The 22,386-nt window shown below is 40.2% G+C and overlaps 1 pseudogene; it reads left to right on the top strand.

The window, feature by feature from the left end:
* The first annotated feature begins 2,800 nt into the window (after positions 1–2,800).
* Positions 2,801–3,813, top strand: LOC129012078 (ATP synthase subunit gamma, mitochondrial-like; annotated as a pseudogene).
* Positions 3,814–22,386: the final 18,573 nt, after the last annotated feature.

Raw genomic sequence — 22,386 nt, 5'->3', positions numbered from 1 at the left:
CCATATAATAAACAATATGTATTTTTATTAAATAAGTAGATAAATAAATAAGAAATTCCTAGCAGTTGAATGATTAAATCAAAAGATATGTAAAAACTTAAGGCTTTTGAAATGTGTAGGTAAATACCACCCATCCCTCCCTCCTCTGCTTTCTGCAATATTTGAACCAGCAGTACAGACTTGTAGAAGTGATATCCTGTGGTGATATTCTCTGTTTATCACTTACCTGAGGATGTTTGGGCTGGTTAAGAGTTTGAGTGGTAGTGACTCAAATAGTGCAAGAAGAGAGGTCTCAGCCGGTTGCTCATGAAAAGAGCCATTGAGGGGATGCCTGTCGACACTGGACAGAACTCTCTGGCAGCATCAGGGTAGGTGAAACCTCAGGGGTACTTTGCAGAGGGAATGGGAGGATCTAGCAGATGCCAGGGCAGTAAGACTCACAGGCAAACACTCCTCTCCAGGGCACGTCTTTCTTACTGCCATAGTCGCTACTCTGCCACTTCTTGCTCTAAAATCCTGTCTCAAATCTGCAAGTAAATATCTAAATCCTATTTAGTCTGTGTAGATAGGTTGCTTTGTGAAAAGCAGGCGTCCTCCTGAACTACACACACTCACGGACACATACACACAGCATGTTGCTTTCTGTTTTAGTATTTGGAGAAATACGTATTCAATTCAAGTTCCAACTTGTCTACAAAGTCTCCCCTGACAACTTCAGCCCAGGTGGATCTCTCTTTCCTCTGAGCTTTCACAGCAATTTTAGGCAGTACCACAGTATTTAGTACTTAATTATACACTGTCTGGTTCTGGAATTGTCTCAGGGTATTAGTCGTTTCCCCCCAACTATAGGGTAAGTTCTTTGAAATCAACTGCCATGTCTTATATTTCTTTTGGATCCCTCGTTGGCTTGGCATGTAGTAGGTCTTTAGTAAATGGCCAAAGATCAGTTGATTGATCCAAGTGTACATTGCGTGAGATTTGCATTGAAATAAAATTACATCAAGAAAGATGTTTGCCATACTTTACAACTTTCATAAAATAAACTCAAAATGGAGCAAATACTAAAATATTTTAAAATCAAACAATGACACTACTAGAATAAAATATGTGTAAATTTATTTATAACAGTGGAATTAATGAAATGAGCCCAGCCTTCCTAAACAATGCAAGCCTGGAAGCCATTAGAAAGAAATGATGGATAAATTTGGTAACAAAAATTTTAAAACTTTTCTACGGCAGACTTCGTTAATTTATAAGGTCTTGTACAAATCAAGATGAGGAACAACCCTTTGTCTCCCCAACCCAAATGGTAAGAGGGTGAAAAATGGCTAAATTTTCTTTCCACCCTTGTCCTTCACTTGTCTACAAAGGATCTTTCACCTCAACTGAGGATCTTGATCCTGCACCTTCTTCAAATTCTGTCTCCTTAGCTATGTCTTTCTCCTTTCTTCCCTTATCAATTTTCCTTTATGCTCTGAATCTTGAATATTCAAAAAGTAAGAGACTTTGTGGTAGTGTTTTAAGAAAAGAAGAGCTTCCTTTGAACTTACTGCAGTTGGCAGAAGTGTTAGCAAGTGACTTTCAGTGGGCATCCCAGCCACTTATGCCTTGGATATCAGTGTCCAACATTGCATGGTTGTCAGTGGTTAATATCATTGGCTAAATGTTGTGTGGCTAACTTTCCCTGAGTAGTGTGCTTTACCCAAAAGTCAGTGTATTAGGTGCTCCACTGAAAAAGGCTATTATTATAACACCACAGCATGTAATTTTGGAAAACTTGGAATATCAGAAATCATATGCAACACTTCATTTTAGGGTGAGAACTACAGCATATGCAAGAAAGAGAAAATCGTGTCAATTTTTAAATGTTTGCTTTCTAGTTTTAATTTTATTCAGAATAACAGAATCAAAACAGGAATGTGTTTTTTTTTCTTATCGCCAAGAGAAAACTCAAGTCTTCCTAGTGTTACCAAGCAATTGAAAAAGAGCTACTGTTCATAGAGAAGATGCTCAAGACAGAGGTGAATAGATGAGCTCTGTTGGATGATGTTTTTGAGGATATTGTTAAGAAGGTTGGTGTATAAATAAGGAAGTCACTGAAATTGATCTAGGTTAATTTTAGTTGCTTTCAGAACCCATTGAAAAGCATCATTGTTTATCAAGTGGAAAGAAAAGTTGATAGTGAGAGAAAAGCTTATCTTTTATAGAGTATAAACTATTACAAAGAATAGGGAGGAATGAAAACTATCGGGTTAGAATACCTGAGAGTGTTCCCTTAGAAATGCCAAAGTCCTGACATTCTGATTATTTCAAAGAGCAATGAAAAGATATGAATGTACAAAAGTGGATGCCTTTGTTTTCCTTTGGGGGATCCTTCAGTATATCCTGGAAAATGTAGTTTTCTCAAACCATTTTTATTCAGGAAATTTGGAATTTTTTTTTTTTTTTTTTTTGAGACAGAGTCTCGCTCTATCGCCCAGGCTGGAGTGCAATGGCATGATCCCAGCTCACCACAACCTCTGCCTCCTGGGTTCAAGTGATTCTCCTGCCTCAGCCTCCTGAGTAGCTGGGATTACAGGCATGCGCCACCACACCCGGTTAATTTTGTATTTTTTTAGCAGAGATGTGGTTTCTCCATGTTGGTCAGGCTGGTCTTGAACTCCCAACCTCAGGTGATCCCCCCACTTCGGCCTCCCAAAGTACTGGGATTACAGGCATGAGCCACCGTGCCTGGCCGGAAAATAATTTTTTAAGTTCATAAATATCACCGACTTTCAGCAGGGCTGCGGCTACCGTGTTCTCTCACGTGGGCATCACTGGGCTGTTGGCCTGGACCTTGCAGCCACAATGGATTCAAGTTCGAAATATGGCAACTTTGAAAGATGTTACCAGGCGACTAAAGTCCATCAAAAACATCCAGAAAATTACCAAGTCTATGCAAATGGTAGCAGCAGCAAAATACGTCCGAGCTGAGAGAGAGCTGAAACCAGCTTGAATATATGGATTGGGATCTTTGGCTCTGGAGAAAAAGCTGGTATCAAGGTGCCTGAAGACAACAAGAAACACCTCCTTATTGGTGCATCCTCAGATCGAGGACTGTGTGGCGCTATTCATTCCTCCATTGCTAAACAGATGAAAAGCGAGGTTGCTACACTAACAGCAGCTGGGAAAGAAGTTATGCTTTTTGGAATTGGTGACAAAATCAGGGGCATACTTTATAGGATGCATTCTGACCAGTTTCTGGTGGCATTAAAAGAAGTGAGAAGAAAGCCCCCTACTTGTGGAGATGTGTCAGTCATTGCCCTTGAATTACTAAATTCTGGATATGAATTTGATGAAGGCTCCATCATCTTTAATCAATTCAGGTCTGTCATCTCGTATAAGACTGAAGAAAAGCCCATCTTTTCGCTTAATACCATTGCAAGTGCCGAGAGCATGAGTATCTACTATAATATTGATGCTGATGTGCTGCAAAATTACCAGGAATACAATCTGGCCAACAGCATCTACTACTCTCTGAAGGAGTCCACAACTAGTGAGCAGAGTGCCAGGATGATAGCCATGGACAACACCAGCAAGAATGCTTCTGAGATGATTGACAAATTCACATTGACATTCAACTGTACCTGCCAAGCTGTCATCACAAAAGAGTTGACTGAAATTATCTTTGGTGCTGTAGCTCTGGATTAATGAAAATCAAGTTCCATCCTCAGACAAGGGGTAAAGAAGGAAAATTCAGCCAGCTGATTTTGTTTTTAGCTTACTGTTGTCTTTGTCAGAAGAAACTGTTCCTCCATTGTTTTAATTACTGAAGACAGCAAGATATTTGTAAATTATTTTACAATAAACAACTTAAAATCATAAATATCACTTATCTTCATGCACTTGTATGCAAGATGAAAGGCAGTATTTATATGGTACATTTTGTCTACAGATGTGGAGACTTTAAAAATAATAAAATCCCAATTTGCTGAAGAAACAGATACAAGCATGATGTGTCATGTGATGAGTCTCAGGTGAAACCTCGCAGTGACCCTACTAAATCCCAGGCCATTTTTCAAATGCCAAAGTGAGTTTCTGGGCCACGGATTAGCCAGTCCCTTTAACGATTGTTTTCATAGGGTTCCATTCATTTTGGTTAATGTAAACACTCTATTATTTTTACTATTTGGAAGGTAGATGTATTAATAAAAATTGAAATCTGATCTATCATCTGTATTTAAAAGTATTTAAAAATACTTCAATGTGGCATTCTGTCAATTGGGAGGTAAGTGGAATTCATGAAGCCCAAAGGGGAACAGGCTTCTGTTCCTGTGAAGGTCCACTAGCCTACAAGGCATGGAACAGAGGGGCAGATGAGAGCCACCCATAGCACACAAGCCACAAAGCAAGGCTGTGAGTTTTTTCAGGGGAAGTTCATTCTTACGTCAAATCAGAGTACGGTGGAACAGAAAAGACTCCTGCTGTTTAAGGATTTATACTCTGGCAAATGAGATACATATCTTGACAATAGTTAAATCTTTAAAAGGAACAGATACATTAAAAAACGGAATACAAACAATGGAAAGTGCTTGGTCGGGCGCGGTGGCTCACGCCTGTAATCCCAGCACTTTGGGAGGCCGAGGCGGGTGGATCACGAGGTCAGGAGATCGAGACCATGGTGAAACCCCGTCTCTACTAAAAATACAAAAAATTAGCCGAGTGCAGTGGTGGGCACCTGTAGTCCCGGCTACTCAGGAGGCTGAGGCAGGAGAATGGCGTGAACCCACGAGGCGGAGCTTGCAGTGAGCTGAGATCGCGCCACTGCATTCCAGCCTGGGCGACAGAGCGAGACTCCGTCTCAAAAAAAAAAAAAACAACAACAATGGAAAGCGAATTAGTAAAAGAGCAAAGTCAATGGTGTTATTTATTTACATAAATTTTACTGAGAGGAATCAAATAACTTTCTTTTGATTGATCCAGGAGGGTGTCATAGTTGGAAAGAGATTTTGGAACCTAGCAGAAGAGTAAGAAAGGAGTGGTTTGTTTAAGATTCATTGCTATTAAACACTTTGTGATCTGACTTTTTAAAGTGTAAATAGGAGACTATTCTTTTAAAAATACAAGTAGGCATTGCTTGAATCTATATCGTGTTAAAGATAGTTTTCATGTTAGTTTAAAAATTTGCTCATGAACAAATTTGTCTTGGTTTGCAGTCACAATTTAAGCAGTTGTTTGTGTTGCGTGTGGAAGGACTCTACATTCTAGCACAAAAGAGAATAAACATGTTCTAGGGATTGCTGGCCATCTAGATCAGCAATCTGACTCTCACCATCCAACCATTCTTTGGTCATTGAAGAGGCTACAGTGTTGTCACACTAAGGCTCAGGGACTGAGTAGGTGACAAAACTCAGAACTGGGCCTTGGGTGTGACCTGGCCCAAGGGCTGCTTAAACAATAAATGGAGTTCAAGGGTTTCCATTGCCCTACCCAGGAAGCTCAGGTCAGACCTGAAACTTCTGCTATATGATCTACATACCAAGATATATGGTTACAACACAATACTCATTGACAGCTTTATTACTTATTTTAGGGTGGGTTCCCTAATTAGGATTTCGAGACTCTCGAGGAAGTCAGCAAATTCCTTGAAATTATAAGCAAAATTTGGTGAAGAGATGAGCATATGTGTTTTCCTTGGGCACAGTTCATCAGAGTCTCAAAGGAATTGTAGTCTCAACAAAAATGAGAATTACATCTTTAGAATGGAAAAATTCTCTACAGTTTTCCTAATGAGCAAGAGTGTATAATTTCTGGCTACTTCTTTTTAGGAGAATTAAGTTGAACAATTTAAAACATGCTATGGTTTAAATGTGTCCCTCAAAAGTTTGTGTGTTAGAAACTTGGTCCCCAGTATAGCAGTGTTGAGGGGTGGGACCTTTGGGTGATAATTATGTCATGAGGGCTCTGCCCTTGTGAATGGACTGTTAATTAGATTAATGGATTATTGAGGGAATGGGTTAGTTATCATGAGAGTAGGTCTGTTATAAAAGCCAGTTTGGCCATCTCTTATGAGCCCTCTCACCATGTGATGCCCTGTGTTGCCTCAGGACTCTGCAGAGATTTCCCACCAACAGGAAGGTGGTCACCAGAAGCAGCGCCTAGGCCTTGGACTTTCCAGTATCCAGAACTATAAGAAATAAATTTCTTTTCTTTATAAATTACCTAGTTGCAGATATTCAGTTATAGCAACAGAGAAAAGAGTAATATAAAATTTCATCGCATTTTCCTTTTTGTATAATTTTTATTGCATACAAATACAAAACAGTATTTTTTTACCCAGAGTTAATCTTCTCATGTCAAAAAAATATGTGTATGAGTTAGTTCATTGATTGCAAATGAAACGCTATTTTAAAATTCTGTTAAAATGGAAATGCCATGCCATACTTCTATTTAGACTATTTAGACTTCCAAACATTCTATTTAGATTCTATTTTAACCAAAAGATCTCAAAGTTTTTCTCAGAAGGTAATGAAACCACAGCCCCCTCCCAACCCATCTTTAGGAAATACAAAGTAATCAAACTTTTTATAACTGAAAAGTATATTACAACTCTAGTTAACCATTTAAAATGTTTTTCTTTAAAAGAGATAAATAACGAGTCAATGGAAAAGATAAAATGGAATTATGAAAATACTCAATTAAACCTGGAAAAAGCAGAAAGGAGAAAATAGAAACTAAAGCCAGGCATGGTGGCTCATACATGTAATCCCAGTAAATGGGAGGCTGAGGCAGGAGGATTGCTTGAGGCCAGGAGTTCAAGGCTGCAGTGAGCCACTGCACTCCAGCCTGGTCATGACAGAGCAAGATCCTAGCTCAGGGGAAAAAAAAAGGCGGGGGCAATGAATAGAAAACAACTAGCAAGATGGTAGAGTTTAATCCAATGATACCAATATACCAATAATCACTTTAAATGTAAATGATCTAAACACACCAGTTAAAAGACAGAGTTTGTTAGATTGGATAAAACAGCAAGATCCAATTACATGTTGTGCACAACAAACCCACTTTTAAATGTAAAGGTTTAGATCAAAAAGTAAAAAGACAGAAAAAGATACAAAATGAAAACACAAACTAAATGAAAGCTGGAGTAAGTACACTAATTTCAGATGAAGTAGACTTCAGAATAACAAAAATGATCAGGGATAAAGAGAAACTTTACATAATGAAAAAGGAGTCAATTTTCCTAAGAACATACAGCAACCCCAAATGTGTATGCATTTAAAAATAGAGCTTCAAAACAGATGAGTAAAGAACTGACAGAAGTAAATAAACAGAAAAATACTATGATTATAATGGCAGACTTCCACACTCCTCTCACAGTAATTGATAAAACAAGTTGACAGAAAATAACTAAAAATATAGATGGGTTGGGCATGGTGGTTCATGCCTATAGTTCCAGCTACTCAGGAGGCTGAGGTGGAAGGGTGACTTGAGCCCAGAAGTTCACAGCTTCAGTGAGCTAAGATGGCACCAGTGCACTCCAGCCTGGGTGACATAGTGAGACCCCCCTCTCTAAAAAAATTTTTTTTAATTTTAAAATTAAAAAAAAAGATGACCTAAACAGCATTATCCAGTAACTTGACCTAATTGGCATTTATAGACCACTCCACCCAGTGGCAGTAGAACACATATTCTTCTCAAACACACGTGAAACATTTACTAACATAAACCATATTCTGAGCTATAAAGTAAACCTTAACAAAATTAAAAGAAGGGAAATCACATTGTATTTATTAGTCTGTTTTCCCACTGCTGATAAAGACATATCCTTTATCTGAGGAAAAAAGGTTTAATGGACTTACAGTTCCACATGTCTGGGAGGCCTCACAATCATGGCAGAAGGCAAGGAGAAGCAAGTCACATCTTACATGGATGACAGCAGGCAAAGAGAGAGCTTGTGCAGGGAAATGTCCGTTTTTAAAATCATCAGATCTTGTGAGACTCATTGGCTGTCACAAGAACAGCACAGGAAAGACCCGCCTCCATAATTCAATCACTTCCCACTGGGTTCCTTCCATGACACATGGGAACTGTGGGAGTTACAATTCAAGGTGAGATTTGGGTGGAGACACAGCCAAACCATATCATTCCCTCCCTGACCCCTCCCAAATCTCATGTCTTCACATTTCAAAACCACCCTTGTCCTCCTAACAGTCTCCCAAAGTCTTAACTCATTTTGACATTAACTCAAAAGTCCACAGTCCAATGTCTCATCTCAAGTCCCTTCTGCCTATGAGCCTGTAAAATCAAAAGCAAGTTAGTTACTTCCTAGATACAATGGGGGTACAGGAATTGGGTAAATACAGCTGTTCCAAATGAGAGAAATTGGCCAAAATAAAGGGGCTATAGGCCCCACATAAGTCCGAAATCCAGCAGGGCAGTCAAATTGTACAGCTCCAAGATGATCTCCTTTGACTCCATGACTTGCATCCAGATCATGGTGACACAAGAGGTGGGTTGCCATGGTCTTGGGCAGCTCTGCCCCTGTGGCTTTGTAGGGAGCAGCCTCCGTCTTAGCTGCTTTCGTGGGCTAGTGTTGAGTGTCTGCAGCTTTTCCAGGCACATGGTGCAAGCTGTTGGTGGATCTACCATTCTGTGGTCTGGAGAATGGTGACCTTCTTCTTACAGCTCCACTAAGCGGTGCCCCAGTAGGGACTCCATGTGGGGGCTCCAACCCCACATTTCCCTTCCACACTGACCTAGCAGAGGTTCTCCATGAGGGACCCACCCCTGCAGCAAACTTATTCCTGGGCATCCAGGCATTTCCATACATCCTCTGAAATCTAGGCAGAGGTTTCCAAACCCCAATTCTTGACTTTTGTGCACTTGCAGACTCAACACCACATGGAAGCTGCCAAGGCTTGGAGCTTGCACCCTCTGAAGCCATAGCTTGAGATCTATGTTGGTCCCTTTCAGCCATGGCTAGAGCAGCTAAGACACAGGGCACCAAGTTTCTAGACTGTACACAGCAGAGGGACCCAGGGCCTGGCCCAGGAAATAATTTTTTGCTCCTAAACCTCCAGGCCTGTGATGGGAGCGGCTACCCCAAAGGTCTCTGACATGCCCTGGAGACATTTTCCCCATTGCCTTGGTGATTAACATTTGACTCTTGTTACTTATGCAAATTTCTGCAACCAGCTTGAATTTCTGCTCAGAAAATGGGATTTTCTTTTCTATAGCATTGTCAGGTTGCAAATTTTCTAAACTTTTATGCCCTGTTTTTCTTTTAAAACTGAATGCCTTTAACAGCACCCAAGACACCTCTTGAATGCTTTTCTGCTTAGAAATTTCTTCTGCAAATACCCTAAATCATCTCTCTCAAGTTCAAAGTTCCACAGATCTCTAGGGCAGGGGCAAAATGCCATCAGTCTCTTTGCTAAAACATAACAAGAGTCACCTTTGCTTCACTTCCCAAAAAGTTCCTCATCTCTGAGACCACCTCAGCCTGGACCTTATTGTTCATATCACTATCATCATTTTTGTCAAAGCCATTCAACAAGTCTCTAGGAAGTTCCAAACTTTCCCACATTTTCCTGTTTTCTTCTGAGCCCTTCAAACTGTTCCAACTTTTTCCTGTTACACAGTTTCAAAATCGCTTCCACATTTTCTGGTATCCTTTCAGCAACACCCCACTCCTGGTACCAATTTACTGTATTAGTCCATTTTCATGCTGCTGATAAAGACATACCTGGGACTGGGGAAAAAAAGAGGCTTAATGGACTTACAGTTCCACATGGCTGAGGAGGACTCACAATCATGGCAGAAGGCAATGAGGAGCAAGTCACATCTTACATAGATGGCAGCAGGCAAAGAGAGAGCTTGTACAAGGAAACTCCTATTTTTAGAACCATCAGATCTTGTGAGACTCATTCACTGTCATGAGAACAGCATAGGAAAGACCCACCCCCATTATTCAATCACCCACCACCGGCTTCCTCCCATGACACATGGGAACTGTGGGAGTTACAATTTAAGATGAGATTTGGGTGAAGACACAGCCAAAGCACATCACACATAGAATATGTTTTTAGACCATAATGGAATTAAATGGAAACATATAATAGAAAGATAACTGGAAAATCACCAAATATTTGGAAATTAAACAGCATGCTCCTAAATAATCCATGGGTCAGAGAGGAATTCTCAAGGGAAATTTCAGCACATCAATATGAAGCTGGGCCTTGATGTGGCATGAAGAAGTTGGCATGGCCTAGCACTGAAATGGAAGCAGGAGCTAGGCCCCTCATGAGATGTGGAATGAGGTTCAGAGAAGGGTGGAGTTGTGGGTGTGGTTTGGGGCACTGGGATCGGGGAGTAGTGCATGGAGGACATTTAGGGTCCTTGTGGTATTATTTCCAGCTCAACTGCTCTTCTTTTCTTCCTCTAAATGTTCTGCTTTAATGAACACAGTAAATCACTTCCTTGCGCCAGGTGGATTAACAAAGGATATGGCACAATTTGCAGTGGAGCACTCAATTCTGAGCTGTTTGCTTTTGATCCCTTCCTTCCAAACCTTAAAGTACCTCACACTGCTTTCCCCATTATATTGAAATTTTAAAAATTATAACTATGGTTTGCTGACTATGAGGTAGACACTTTGCTAAGCATTTTACAGATATGACTTTATTTAGTCCTCACACACACAAAAAATGCTGTCAGGGAGATATTCTTATCCCCATTTCACAGAAGTGTAAACTGAGGTACAGAGAGATTAAGCAGGCACAAAGCAGGTGGGTAGCAAAGTCAGGATTTAACTCCTATTTTGTTTGATTCTGAAGATTCTCAATACCCATGATATGCTGCTTCCCACTGTGGGTGTTGAGTATGTGGCTGTTAACTTTTGCTTCTGGGTATCTAAAAACACAAAGGTCTAAAAGGATCTGACTGAGAAGCTTTTGCTTTCCTTGGGCAGAAATCTAGATTGTCAGGCGTGCCCAAGAAGGATTTAGTGAAAGTTGGTGCAGCAATCATATTTAAGTAGAACCACTGAAACACACATTTATAACATCTTCACTAGTGTAGGTCTAGGTTTAATCATCCATAGCCCTGCTATCTTCAGTGAGCCTGCTCATGTGACTCTTCCTCAGTGAGCCTCTGGGACAAAACACAAGCAGCATGGAGGAAAGACTCACTTTAGGCATGTAGTCTTCAAACTGGGCTTTCTGTAATCACCTGTAAAATACTGAGACTAAAAGCAAAATGAAGCATTTGAAAATATGTAGTCATTCTTCTCACCAAGTAGTAGAAATATTGAAAGAGGAAAAAAGGATGCTAACCTGCTAACATGGAGAGAAAAAATATTTGTGTAGGCAGAAAAAGAAAAACATAACACAGGTTGTTGATGGCATAAAATATAAAATGTATGTACATTGCAACATGGTGTTTAAGCCCTCCAGCTCTTGATTCAGACTCCCTGGGATCAAAAACTGGTTCTACTGCTTACTAGCTGTGTTACCTTGGGTTTGTTACTTTAATCTCTCTCTGCCTCAATTTCCTCATCTGAGAAATGGGGATAATAACAGTGTTTATTATGCAGGGCTATTGTGAGGAATACATATACATATATTACACATAATGCATAGATATGTAGGAATAAATGTTCAAAAAATTTTAGTTATGATTGTTTGTGCAACACTATTATAGAGTTAAAACATGTTTGGGGTAGGTAGTTCAAGGCCCAAAGAAATGAGGCACAAATATGTTTACCCTCCTTTAAGATCCTGATCAAGTGCACTTTCCCAAACTTTCAAGAGAAAATCCTTCCCTCTTTCTAAATTTTGGGTAATTTACTGGTTTAACATTCATTACATTTTTAGTAGAGCATAGTTATTTGTATAGAAATGTGTTGGAAACTCTTTGAGGGCAAGATAGGATCTCCTTCATCTTTCTCCATTCACTGTCCCTTACCTCATCTTGGCCTGGAAAAACAAATAGCACTTAGAATAGTGTCTGGAACTTAGCTGGCACTGAATACGGTAAATGTTTGTTAAATTGAACTGAACTGAATTGAAATGCAAAGACTGGGCCCACCTAGGAGAAAAAAGACTGAAAGAGCAAGAAGAAAACAGATTTTGCTACCATTTGTCATGCAGAAACAGGACTATCTCGCTTATATGTATTTGAATGAAAGGCACTCAACACTGTTGAGTTGTTGTGGCTGAAAGGTAACAAAAGCTTATTTGAGCCTGTTGAGGTGAGGTGGGGGCAAATAATCCTTTAGGAAATATAAAGTGGCCAGCCTTGTAACTTGTAGGAATCCTGGCCCCCGATTTTAGTAGGAGAGTCAAGCTCAGAGATCTCTGAGAAACTTTTTATAAAATACAGCTTGTGCAGCTTTACTTGTGCTAATTAGTGTGAGCTAAAGGCAAGTGTTCAACAGACTTTACTGTGATTCCCCAGTTCATGAAATTCATAGGGATCAAATTTGACAAGAATGTGTCTGACTTTGTTCTGTGGAAGGCTGAGCAAAGTCATAGAAACCAGATGCAATTAGTGGTACAGCCATAATCCAGTGAGTCTGACCCACAAGTGGTATTTGTCCTGCAGTATAAATACATTCATATGTACACACACACTCACACTCACAGTCTCTCTCAAACACATACATACTCAGACATATACAATATTTCAAACACACATACACACACAGACACACCACATTATTTTAGTACGTAATAACTTCATTGATAGAGCTTTTGAGCAGTAACCACAGTGTTGGTATCTAGAAATTGGCTGCTGTCTTCCATAAAACACTTACCAGTTCTGAGTGTTTTCATGTTTGGTGCCTCAACTTGTGGTTCTCACCTTTTCATTGTCTGTGAAGATCTCCTGTGAAGTGTTTAAAATGAAAATTCCTGGCCCCGCACCTTTAGAGATTCTGACCCAGAAGAGATGGGGCACAGTCTGAGAATCTGCATTTGGCAGATAAAAGGCAATCCAGAACACTTTAGATTGAAAGACTTGTGGGTACTTTTTGAGGGCTAATAGGTCGACTACCTACATTGTAGCATTGAATCAATGAGACTGGCGAGATTTCAGTGGCTTTGGTAACTCCAACATAAAAGTCTAGCTGAAAGGCCAGGCATGGTGGCTCATGCCAGCATTTTGGGAGGCTGAGATGGGAGGACTGCTTGAGCCCAGGAGTTCGAGACCAGTCTGGGTAACATGGTGAGACCTCATCTCTACTAAAAAATTTAAAAAATTATTTGGGCATGGTGGCATATGCCTGTAGTCCCGGCTACTCAGGAGGCTGAGGTGGAATGATTGCTTGAGTTCAGGGGTGCGAAGCTGCAGTGAGCTAAGATGGCACCACTTCACTGCAGCCTGGGTAACACAGTGAGACCTTATCTCAAAAAAAAAGAAAAAGAGAAAAAAAAGTCTAGCTGCAGCCTGTTCGTCCTCCCCTGGGAGGCTCCAGCATGCTCCCCATGTGTACATCCTAAGAAGGGCTGTATTTAAGGGTGGGTCAGCCTGCATAATTGTACCTGAAATGAGCAAACAGCTGACTCCCTTGTTCTAGGTGTTCACACACAGTATTGCATTTGATCTTGGCAGAGCAGACACTCAAACCCAAATCTCTTGATAATGCCAAACCCAGCATGTGTTTCCCTGAACCATAGCTGTCTTCAACAGGTGACCAGGAGTTTCATAAAATAAGTCTTTGTACCAGGTGATAGTAAAAATATTTAGCAACCAGTAGAGCAGGTACAAGCCCAGTCAGAACTGATGCAGATGTATGAGCCCGGGGGTTGTTGGCTGAGTGTAGAAGGTGCCCCTGCCCCACTCCGGTGACCCACCCACTGATAATGGCAAAGCACCCTTCAAGATGTTATCACATGGGACTCAGGCCCCTAATTAGGGATGGGAGAGAGAAGCAGGACATCACCTGCTTCCACCCAACTTCCAGGACAAATGATAGTAGTCAGAAAATAATCACCAAAACATGCAAGTTCATTCTTCTCTTGAGACAAGATAAGGGGCTGAATTAGAAGATTGTTTCCCATAGGAATGGTGACAACTCCTCAGCCTGATCCCCTCCCCCTGCAAACTTCATGAACTAGCAAGTGTTCCTGTATTTATGAAGATAAATGGTCTGAGTATTTTATTTTATTTTTGAAACAGAGTCTTGCTCTGTCACTTAAACTGAGGTGCAGCGGCATGATCATGGCTCACTGCAGCCTCAAACTCCTGGCCTCAAGTGATCCAGCTTGGCCTCCCAAAGTGCTGGGATCACACACGTGAGCCACTGTGCCTGGCCTGAATATTTTAAATCATGACTATTCTACAAATCTGTGACAAATGCTAGCAAAATCTCAGGCATCATTTGGTGGTCACTACTGCGCTTTTTTATTTCCTAACTAGAAGGAATTTTCCTTCCTTCTGGGGCTCAGATGCAAATTCATGGCGTGAGATTACTGGGAGGTCTAAAAGGGTGACTCATGAAATCCCAGCTAACCTCACAGTTTTGCCTGGCTCCAGCCCAGGTCAGCTGTCCTTGACCTTCTGTCAGGGCCTGGAAGAAGCCCCGTGTGGAGTGCAGGTCGATTTTCTTTGAAGATTGCAGTTTAGAAAAAGCTCTGCTCAACTCCGGGCTTCCTCCTTTTATCTTCCTATCTTCACCTTTTTCAGCTGGTGGTTATATCTTGCCTGTTCTCTACTGAATTTTCATACTTAATATTTAATCCTTTTAAATTTCACAATTCCTGATTCTGTATTTTCTTATTAAGGTGAACTTTCATCTTATCATAGCAGTTTCTAGCCTCCCTCTTTTCCTTTTTTTTTTTTTTTTGTATAAACCATTTGAATGTAAAGCACTATTGTCATAAGTGCTCCATTTCTGACTTAAAATTTTTTGATTTCTGATTTCAGATCATGCCCTTTTGATGTAAAAGCCACACTGAATACGGCAATGTCTAATAACCATGCCCACAAGGTATTTAATGTAATTGGAAAATATTTTATTATGGCTTCACTTCCCTAAAAACATTCCAACATCACTCATTCAAATAGCGAAAATAGAAGCTTGATCTTGGAATTAATTAAGGATTAACACGGAATCTTAATTTTAAATGTATCAAAGGAAAGAAAACAATTTAGACCCCAGTGTACATCAAAGGATAATTCTATCTGGCAACATACAATGGCTTTGCAGCAGCCTAATCTCTCACCACACCCTGATGCTTCCATAGCTACCGCACCACAGAAGCCACAACAACATCTTTAGTGCTGTTCCCTCACGAAAGGAACGCTTCCAAAGCACTGTGGCTGGGATTTGATTAATTACAGTTGTTTACAAACTCAGAGAAGCTGGTTATACACCAACACATTTCAAAATCTCCACTGACTCCACAAGTGACCTCTTTGGAAGTCATTGATGAACAGCCTTCTGATGGCTGTTACTGAACACTGATGGAACCCTGATGAGGATGCCAGCTTAGCCTCTGCCCTACTTGCCCTCTCTGCAGTGGGAGAGGCTGGTAAGGCATGGGGCACTTGGCCAGAGGGATAAGTCAGAGGCCACGAACAAGGTGGGAGACAATTCAGAGTCTGACAGCCAGCTGCATTCAGGGTTCAAAGTGGTGTCAAATGTCAGCACTTTGCAGCAAGGAGATTCCTATGCACATAGCCTTTTCTGGTAGGCAGAGTCTCATGTGCATTTTTCTTCTTTTCACTTATTTGAAAACCTTGCACTGCAGAGCAAGGGATTATGCGCTGAGAGTGTTTCATTTTCAAATGTTTTTGCAGAGGACTTTTGCCTTCCACCAACATTTCAATCATACACAGTAAGCTTCACTAGAAAAAAGTTTTTCATTTAAAATTAGAGTAAGCACCATAAAATCAAAAAGGATTCAGCATGCTTAATTCTAAGAGAGAATTCTAAGTAAAGTAACCATCTTTTTTTAGAGATGAAGTTCTACCAAAACGCCATCATCCTAACCTTGAGTCAATCTGCTTACAATTTGAGACTTTGGTAGGAAAGTGGCATTTAGAACTTGAAGAGCTAAATTTTTACTTCATTAGGATACAGATGTTTTAAGTGTATCTTCCTTTTTGCCCACATTTACTAAAAGACTATTCCTTCTTTTATTTCTCCTCCTTCTTCCTCCTACTCTTTCTTTTTCTGATAAATATAACAGATACAAAACTGTAAACTTGTCCTTGGTAGGACTCAATTGAATTACCTCATGTCTAGTGTTGCTACTCTGAGTTTCCAAATACTAAGCTTGAAGAGGCTTCCACTGACGGACAGAATTTAGTTTCTCCTGGAAGCAGAATGAATATTGTGGAGAGTCTTTTTATCTTTATTTAAAAATACCTCTCTGGGACAACTTTCCCCTAACCGAGGACTAAAGCAATTGCTAGAGCTGTAAACAAGGCCAAATTCTCACCTCTGTGGACAGCCAGTTCCAATGGGATTCCCCTAACACTGGAAATGAGTTTTTTTTTTTTTCTTTTTAATCTCTAAGTGGAGTTTTTCCGCTTAAACTGATAAACAAAAATATGTTGTTGGTGAGTGTTTTCCTGAGTATAGTGTATCCCTCAAAGCATTGTTCCTAAGAGGGAAATGTTAAGCTCTTGATAAATGAAAAATAAACTTCTTGTTCTCAAAGATAAATTATTACAATGAGAACTTTCTTTAACCTTAAAAACCTAATACTGATGTTTGGCTTTGCACAGCAGAGTTTCTCTAAACTGTTGAATGCCTTCCATCTTCCTCAAACCTTGTTTTGGTAAAGGACAAGGGGAGCATCTCCAGTGGGTGAGTGATTTACCTTATCATCCTTTTACTGTAGCCTCAGGGATCTTTAACTCTTTAAGCAATGGCATTCAAGTGTTAAAAGAACACCCAGAAGCATACCTCAGGCTTTAGACATTCTCAGCTTAAAAAAAAAAAAAAAAAATTAAGGCCAGCTTGGGTATCAACAAAGCAGAAGAAGAAGGAGCTGGTTGGTTCAATTCTGATAAATTGGCGATCTGCAAATCAGGTAAGCTGAACTGCAAACAAGTGCCCTTGCTTCTACAGAGGCAGCTCTCTTTCCTGGGCCTTGTACCTGGTACGTTCATTCTCTGGATATACTTAATGGCAAGAAAAGTTACAGATATGCTCTTTCCCCACTGCTGCGAGCAATGGGGTTATTCTTTCACTTTTACAAACATCTTTAAATCACATCTTCTTACCTTTCCCTTGTGTGTCCAGAAGAGGTTATCTAAAACTGCATTGTAAGTGTCTCTAGGCTATGTCAAAAAAACTGGTAGAATCATCAGTTTTAAAGGGAATTTTTTGGGCCTACAATTTGTGGTCCTTGATTGAAATGAAATAATAGAAATAAGGAATGCTTGGCCTCAGAAATGACATCCCAGCCGCTTCCAAAGGAAAGCCCTCTCTTAAAAAAAAAAAAAAAAAAAAAAAAAAGGAAAAAAGATTGTAGAAAAATACGCATAAGACTTGAAAGTCAGAATGCAGTTGTTCCTTTATTAAAACTTTGCAAATTGGTCTTATTTTAAACCCTTTTATTTAAGGCCAATATTTTATATTTATAATATGATAGAAAAAAAACCCTAAGCTAAATTGGTAAATTGAAAAGATAATGGAAAATAAAAGATTTTGTTCAACTGTTTTTTCTTTTTTCACAAATTGCTGGAAGTGCTGCCTAGATAAAAATTAGAAAAAAAAAAAAACTATCAAGTTAAAAAGCAAAAGTGTACCAGTATATGCTGTTTCAACTTTAGTGAGACAGTTCTGAATTTTTTTTTTTTTTTCGGAGTCTCGCTCTGTCGCCCAGGCTGGAGTGCAGTGGCGCGATCTCGGCTCACTGCAAGCTCCGCCTCCCGGGTTCTTCTGCCTCAGCCTCTCTGAGTAGCTGGGACTGCAGGCGCGGCTAATTTTTTGTATTTTTAGTAGAGACGGGGTTTCACCGTAGTCTTGATCTCCTGACCTCGTGATCCGCCCGCCTTGGCCTCCCAAAGTGCTGGGATTACAAGCGTGAGCCACCGCGCCCAGCCAGTTCTGAATATTTTACTTCATGATATTTTTTTTGTTTTCAAATCAAATGAGGTTTGTATGTAATATTAACTATGAAAAGAATGTAAAAAATAAAAAGAAAAGTTAGGAAGGCCAATATACCTAGAGTTAAGTGGTCCTTGACCTTAAGTGGTATGATTATAGTTAATTTTTTTCTTTACTTTTTAAATTTTCAGTTTTTCAATTTTCTATAATAAGTACTTATTGCTTTTACATTTAATTTAATTTAATTAATTTATTTATTTGAGACAGGGTTTTGCTCTGTTTCCCAGGCTGGAGTGCAGGGTGCAATCATAGCTCACTGCAGCCTTGAACTCGTGGGCTCGAGTGATCCTCCTGCCTCAACCTCTGGAGTATCTGGGACAACAGGCATGGGCCACTGCACCCAGGCATTTTAACATTTTAATATAATTTTGTTTAAAGTATAAAAAGATTCTGATCATGTCTGTTTCATTCTTAGGTGGGTTTTGTTTGTTTGTTTATTTATTTATTTATTTTTGAGACAGAGTCTCGCTCTGTTGCCCAGGCTGGAGTGCAGTGGTGCGATCTCAGCTCACTGCAACCTCCGCCTCCTGGGTTCAAGTAATTCTCCTGCCTCAGCCTCCCGAGTAGCTGGGATTACAGGCGCCCGCCACCACGCCTGGCTAATTTTTGTATTTTTAGTAGAGACGGGGTTTCTCCATGTTGGTCAGGCTGGTCTCGAACTCCTGACCTCAGGTGATCCACCCGCCTCAGCCTCCCAAAGTGCTGGGATTAAAGGCATGAGTCACTGCACCCAGTTCTTAGGTGTTTTAAATATAAACTTTGTGACCCTGTTTCCCTTCTGTACCCCTCTGCTTATGTCTGGGCTGCATTTCTCCTTGGGTCGTTTTTTTTCTCTTCTCACTTCTATCCTACCTGCTCTTTCTCCTTCTTCAGTCAGCATCACTTGCCTTGGAACTGAATTGTTTACTGAGCTCTGGGAAGCTTTTATGAAAAAGAAGCCAGAGGAGGGAGGCTGGCATTGCCTGGGCCAAGGAAGCTCCTTAGAGATCAGGTCACAGAACATCAGAGCTGACGAGATGAGACCAACTGCCTCATTTTACAGATGAGGCAATGAAGGTCAAAGCGTGGAGTGACTTGCTTAAGGTCATGCCCCCAGCTTGTGACAGAGTGGAAATGAGAACATGGCATTAGTCCTTGCAGCTTGAACTTTTGAAAGAGCACAAATCCTGGGGTGAAGACCACGGAAAGCAGCAAACACAGATTTGTATTAAGAACATGCAGACGTCTAATGTGTGAAGGAGGAGGATTTTTCTAGAAATGTACTGCTGTAAAAATGTGCCCCCACCTTAGATAGAGATATGAGCACAGAGAAATGTTTTGGCAAGAAATCGAATAGTGCCAAAGGAATGGAAAACAGTGACTGACCTGAGGCCTCAGCATCCCAGGACAAGACAGAGCACGGGAGCAGTGGCCACCAGGTCTCAAGGGGGCCACTCCGGCTGGTTATGGCCACCTAAGAATTCAACCTCAATATTACCAGGTTGTCTGATTTTAAAGAGAAGTGAGAAATTAAGGTTATTGTGTAAAATCCCCCAGTTTAGGAAAGCTGTGGCGGTAGATTGTGATCTGCTTGTTGAAACTTGCATGTAACACACCAGTCCTTAAGACGTATGAACCTGTACTCTGATGACTATTGAAGGACATACCTCTTGCCATGTACGAGAGGCTGGGTATATGTCCCCCTACTTCTCACCTCCACTTAGAAAAAAAGGCAACCCTCTCCTCCCCACAGAGCTTATTTATTCCTTCTGTATACCTAAACATTGATGAAACAGACTGCACCATTGCGTTCTTTTAAATTCAACTCTTAAGAAAAGACATTGCTTTTTAAACGAGGACAATGAAGTTTCAGCTTGGCAACCTGACCTAGAAATGATTATCAAAATTAGAGGTATAATGCTTCTTTATATGGTTCTATTTTCTCCAAAGAGTATTTTTTTAATAAATCAGAAGCGAAAAGTTAAGAAAAAGAATTCAGAAGGCAAATCGAATGATATGTTTATTGGAAGAGTCAGATCAGTCACCAGGTAGTTTAAGAAGCCACTGGCAAAATGGAAAGAACTTCAGTTACGGAGTCACCAAACCCGTTTAATCCCAGTTTTGCTACTCATCCTTAATCTCTGTTAAATGAGTATAGTAATTCCTATATATCAGGGTATTGTAAAGCTTAATGATAAGTTTTGGGACACGTGGTGGATTGTGAATAAAAGTTAGTCATGGCTTATATGGTGACTTTACCTCAAGTACACCACCCACCATCAGATTAAGTGAGCTGTGGGGAACCCTAGTGAACGTTCAAATCCACACGTGTTCATGAGAATGAACCATCCTAAGGTAGACACACAGCTGAGTTTGTCTTTGTTTCTCCTGTTGGCCACCTCAGCAGAGCACCACACAACCATGTGGGATTGTTTTAGACCTGTACAAATTCTGTGAGAGAAGTTTGAGTTTTGGTTGGTTTTGTTTGGGGTGTTTAAAAAATAATCAGTGTTTGAATTTCTGGAGTCGTTTATGAATTCAGTTGCTTTTGCATCTTTCAATTTTTTAAAAAAAGAATATACATTATTTTGTGTTTTTTTTTTCCCGAAAAGAAGCACAAGAATAACCCTTTAGAATAAACTTGGATCTTGTTCCTAAGATTATGACATCTTTACTAGCGCTTTGCACACAGCAAATACTCAATAAGCACTTGTTATATGTGATTAAGTGCCCAGCCTTCCTGAAAAATGGCCATGGCATAACAGAATCTGATGAAATAGTAGAAGACATATTGCATTGAGTGAAGCTACCTTACCCTCCAGAATTAAGGGAAATGTCAGCATCTTCAGGATTAATTTTGTAAATTCTTTAACAAGTTTTAGTTAAATATTAAAATTAACACTTTAATTTCCCCAGCCTACTAATAGTTTGTCATTGTTATGGTTTTGCAACATTTGAATTTACAATTTGCTATGCTAGCTTAATTTAAGAGTTTTTCTTCTTTTTTTAAGAAACACTATTAAGACTGACTGAAGATCCATGCTCCAGTCTTCCTCCAGGACTGCCTACCACTGGTGTCTACTCTGAGCTCCACTGTCTCTGGCCTGGACTATTGCAGTTTGCTTCCAGTTGGGCTTCCAGTCTCATGCAGTCTACTCATGCACAGGACTGCAGTCTTTCTGAAATGCCAATCTAATCCTGGCTTGAGACCTACTGGATAACAAGAGCTAACATTTATTGTGCTTGGCATTGTATAAAGCAGTCGTTATCTCATTTAATCCTAATAACAATCCCATGAGATAATTCCCATTTTACAGAGAAGGAAAGGGAGGCTCAGAGAGGTTAAGTAAATTGTGTTAGTAAATTGCAGCTTACCTTTTGAGCTTTATTCACCCACTTAATTACGTACACCCCTCCCCCTCACCACAGCCACATGACGGCAGAATGCTCTAAGTGTGATGACACTTTTGTCATATGCTGTCTCTCCTGTCTGGAATGTTTTTGTCTATTTAACACTCAGAGGGGTCTTCTCCACTGTGAAGCCTTCCCAGACAGCTGTCCAACTCTATACTCAAAGTCCCAGTATTTCTCTAGCACACCTATGTCATGTGTTGCTTTGCCGTAGTTAGTTTATCTGTCTTTCCCTTTTATCAAATGCCACGCAGGCTGGGACTTAACCATATTGCATTTGTATTCATTTACACAAAGCCTGGTTAGTAGTAGATACTTAATAGTGTTTGTAAAATGGATGAACTGTGAGATCCTCAAAGGTATCTTACTGATATTTGTATCCCCAAAGCTACCACACGAGGAGGTCACCCTGGAAGGGATCCACGTGATGTGGACAATTCTTCAAGTGTTCATTCCTGATAGTCAATGGCCTGAGGAACTCACTTTCTCCCACCACTCTGTGTCCAAGCCCACTCCTGCACGCTCCTCATTCTCTCGTGAAACTTCCAGCAACATAGGCTTTATCTTGGAGTCATTCCTCATTTGTTCTGCTCCCTGGTCCTGCCATATTGAAACAGTTGCCAAGGCCTGTCAGTTCTTCCTGTGAAATGTTTCTCACCTCCTTCCTTTCCTCCCTCTCTTTATTGTCTATTGCTTCTCTCCTATTATAGGTGGTGGCTCTTCAATTTTTAAATAGGAAAGAACTGAGAGAAGGAATCACAGTCCAGTTGCAAAAGGAGTTTAACAGACTGGCTTTGAAGCTGCCATCACAGAACAAAATGCTATTTTATTTAGAGTGCATGTTTATAAATTAATAATATAGCAAAGTTCTATATAAGTATACCTTACAT

The sequence above is a fragment of the Pongo pygmaeus genome, chromosome 15 (genome assembly GCF_028885625.2).
Source record: "Pongo pygmaeus isolate AG05252 chromosome 15, NHGRI_mPonPyg2-v2.0_pri, whole genome shotgun sequence".
Taxonomy (NCBI): Eukaryota; Metazoa; Chordata; class Mammalia; order Primates; family Hominidae; genus Pongo; species Pongo pygmaeus.
Note: the sequence above shows the minus strand (reverse complement) of the source record. Positions and strands in the feature narration are given on the sequence as shown.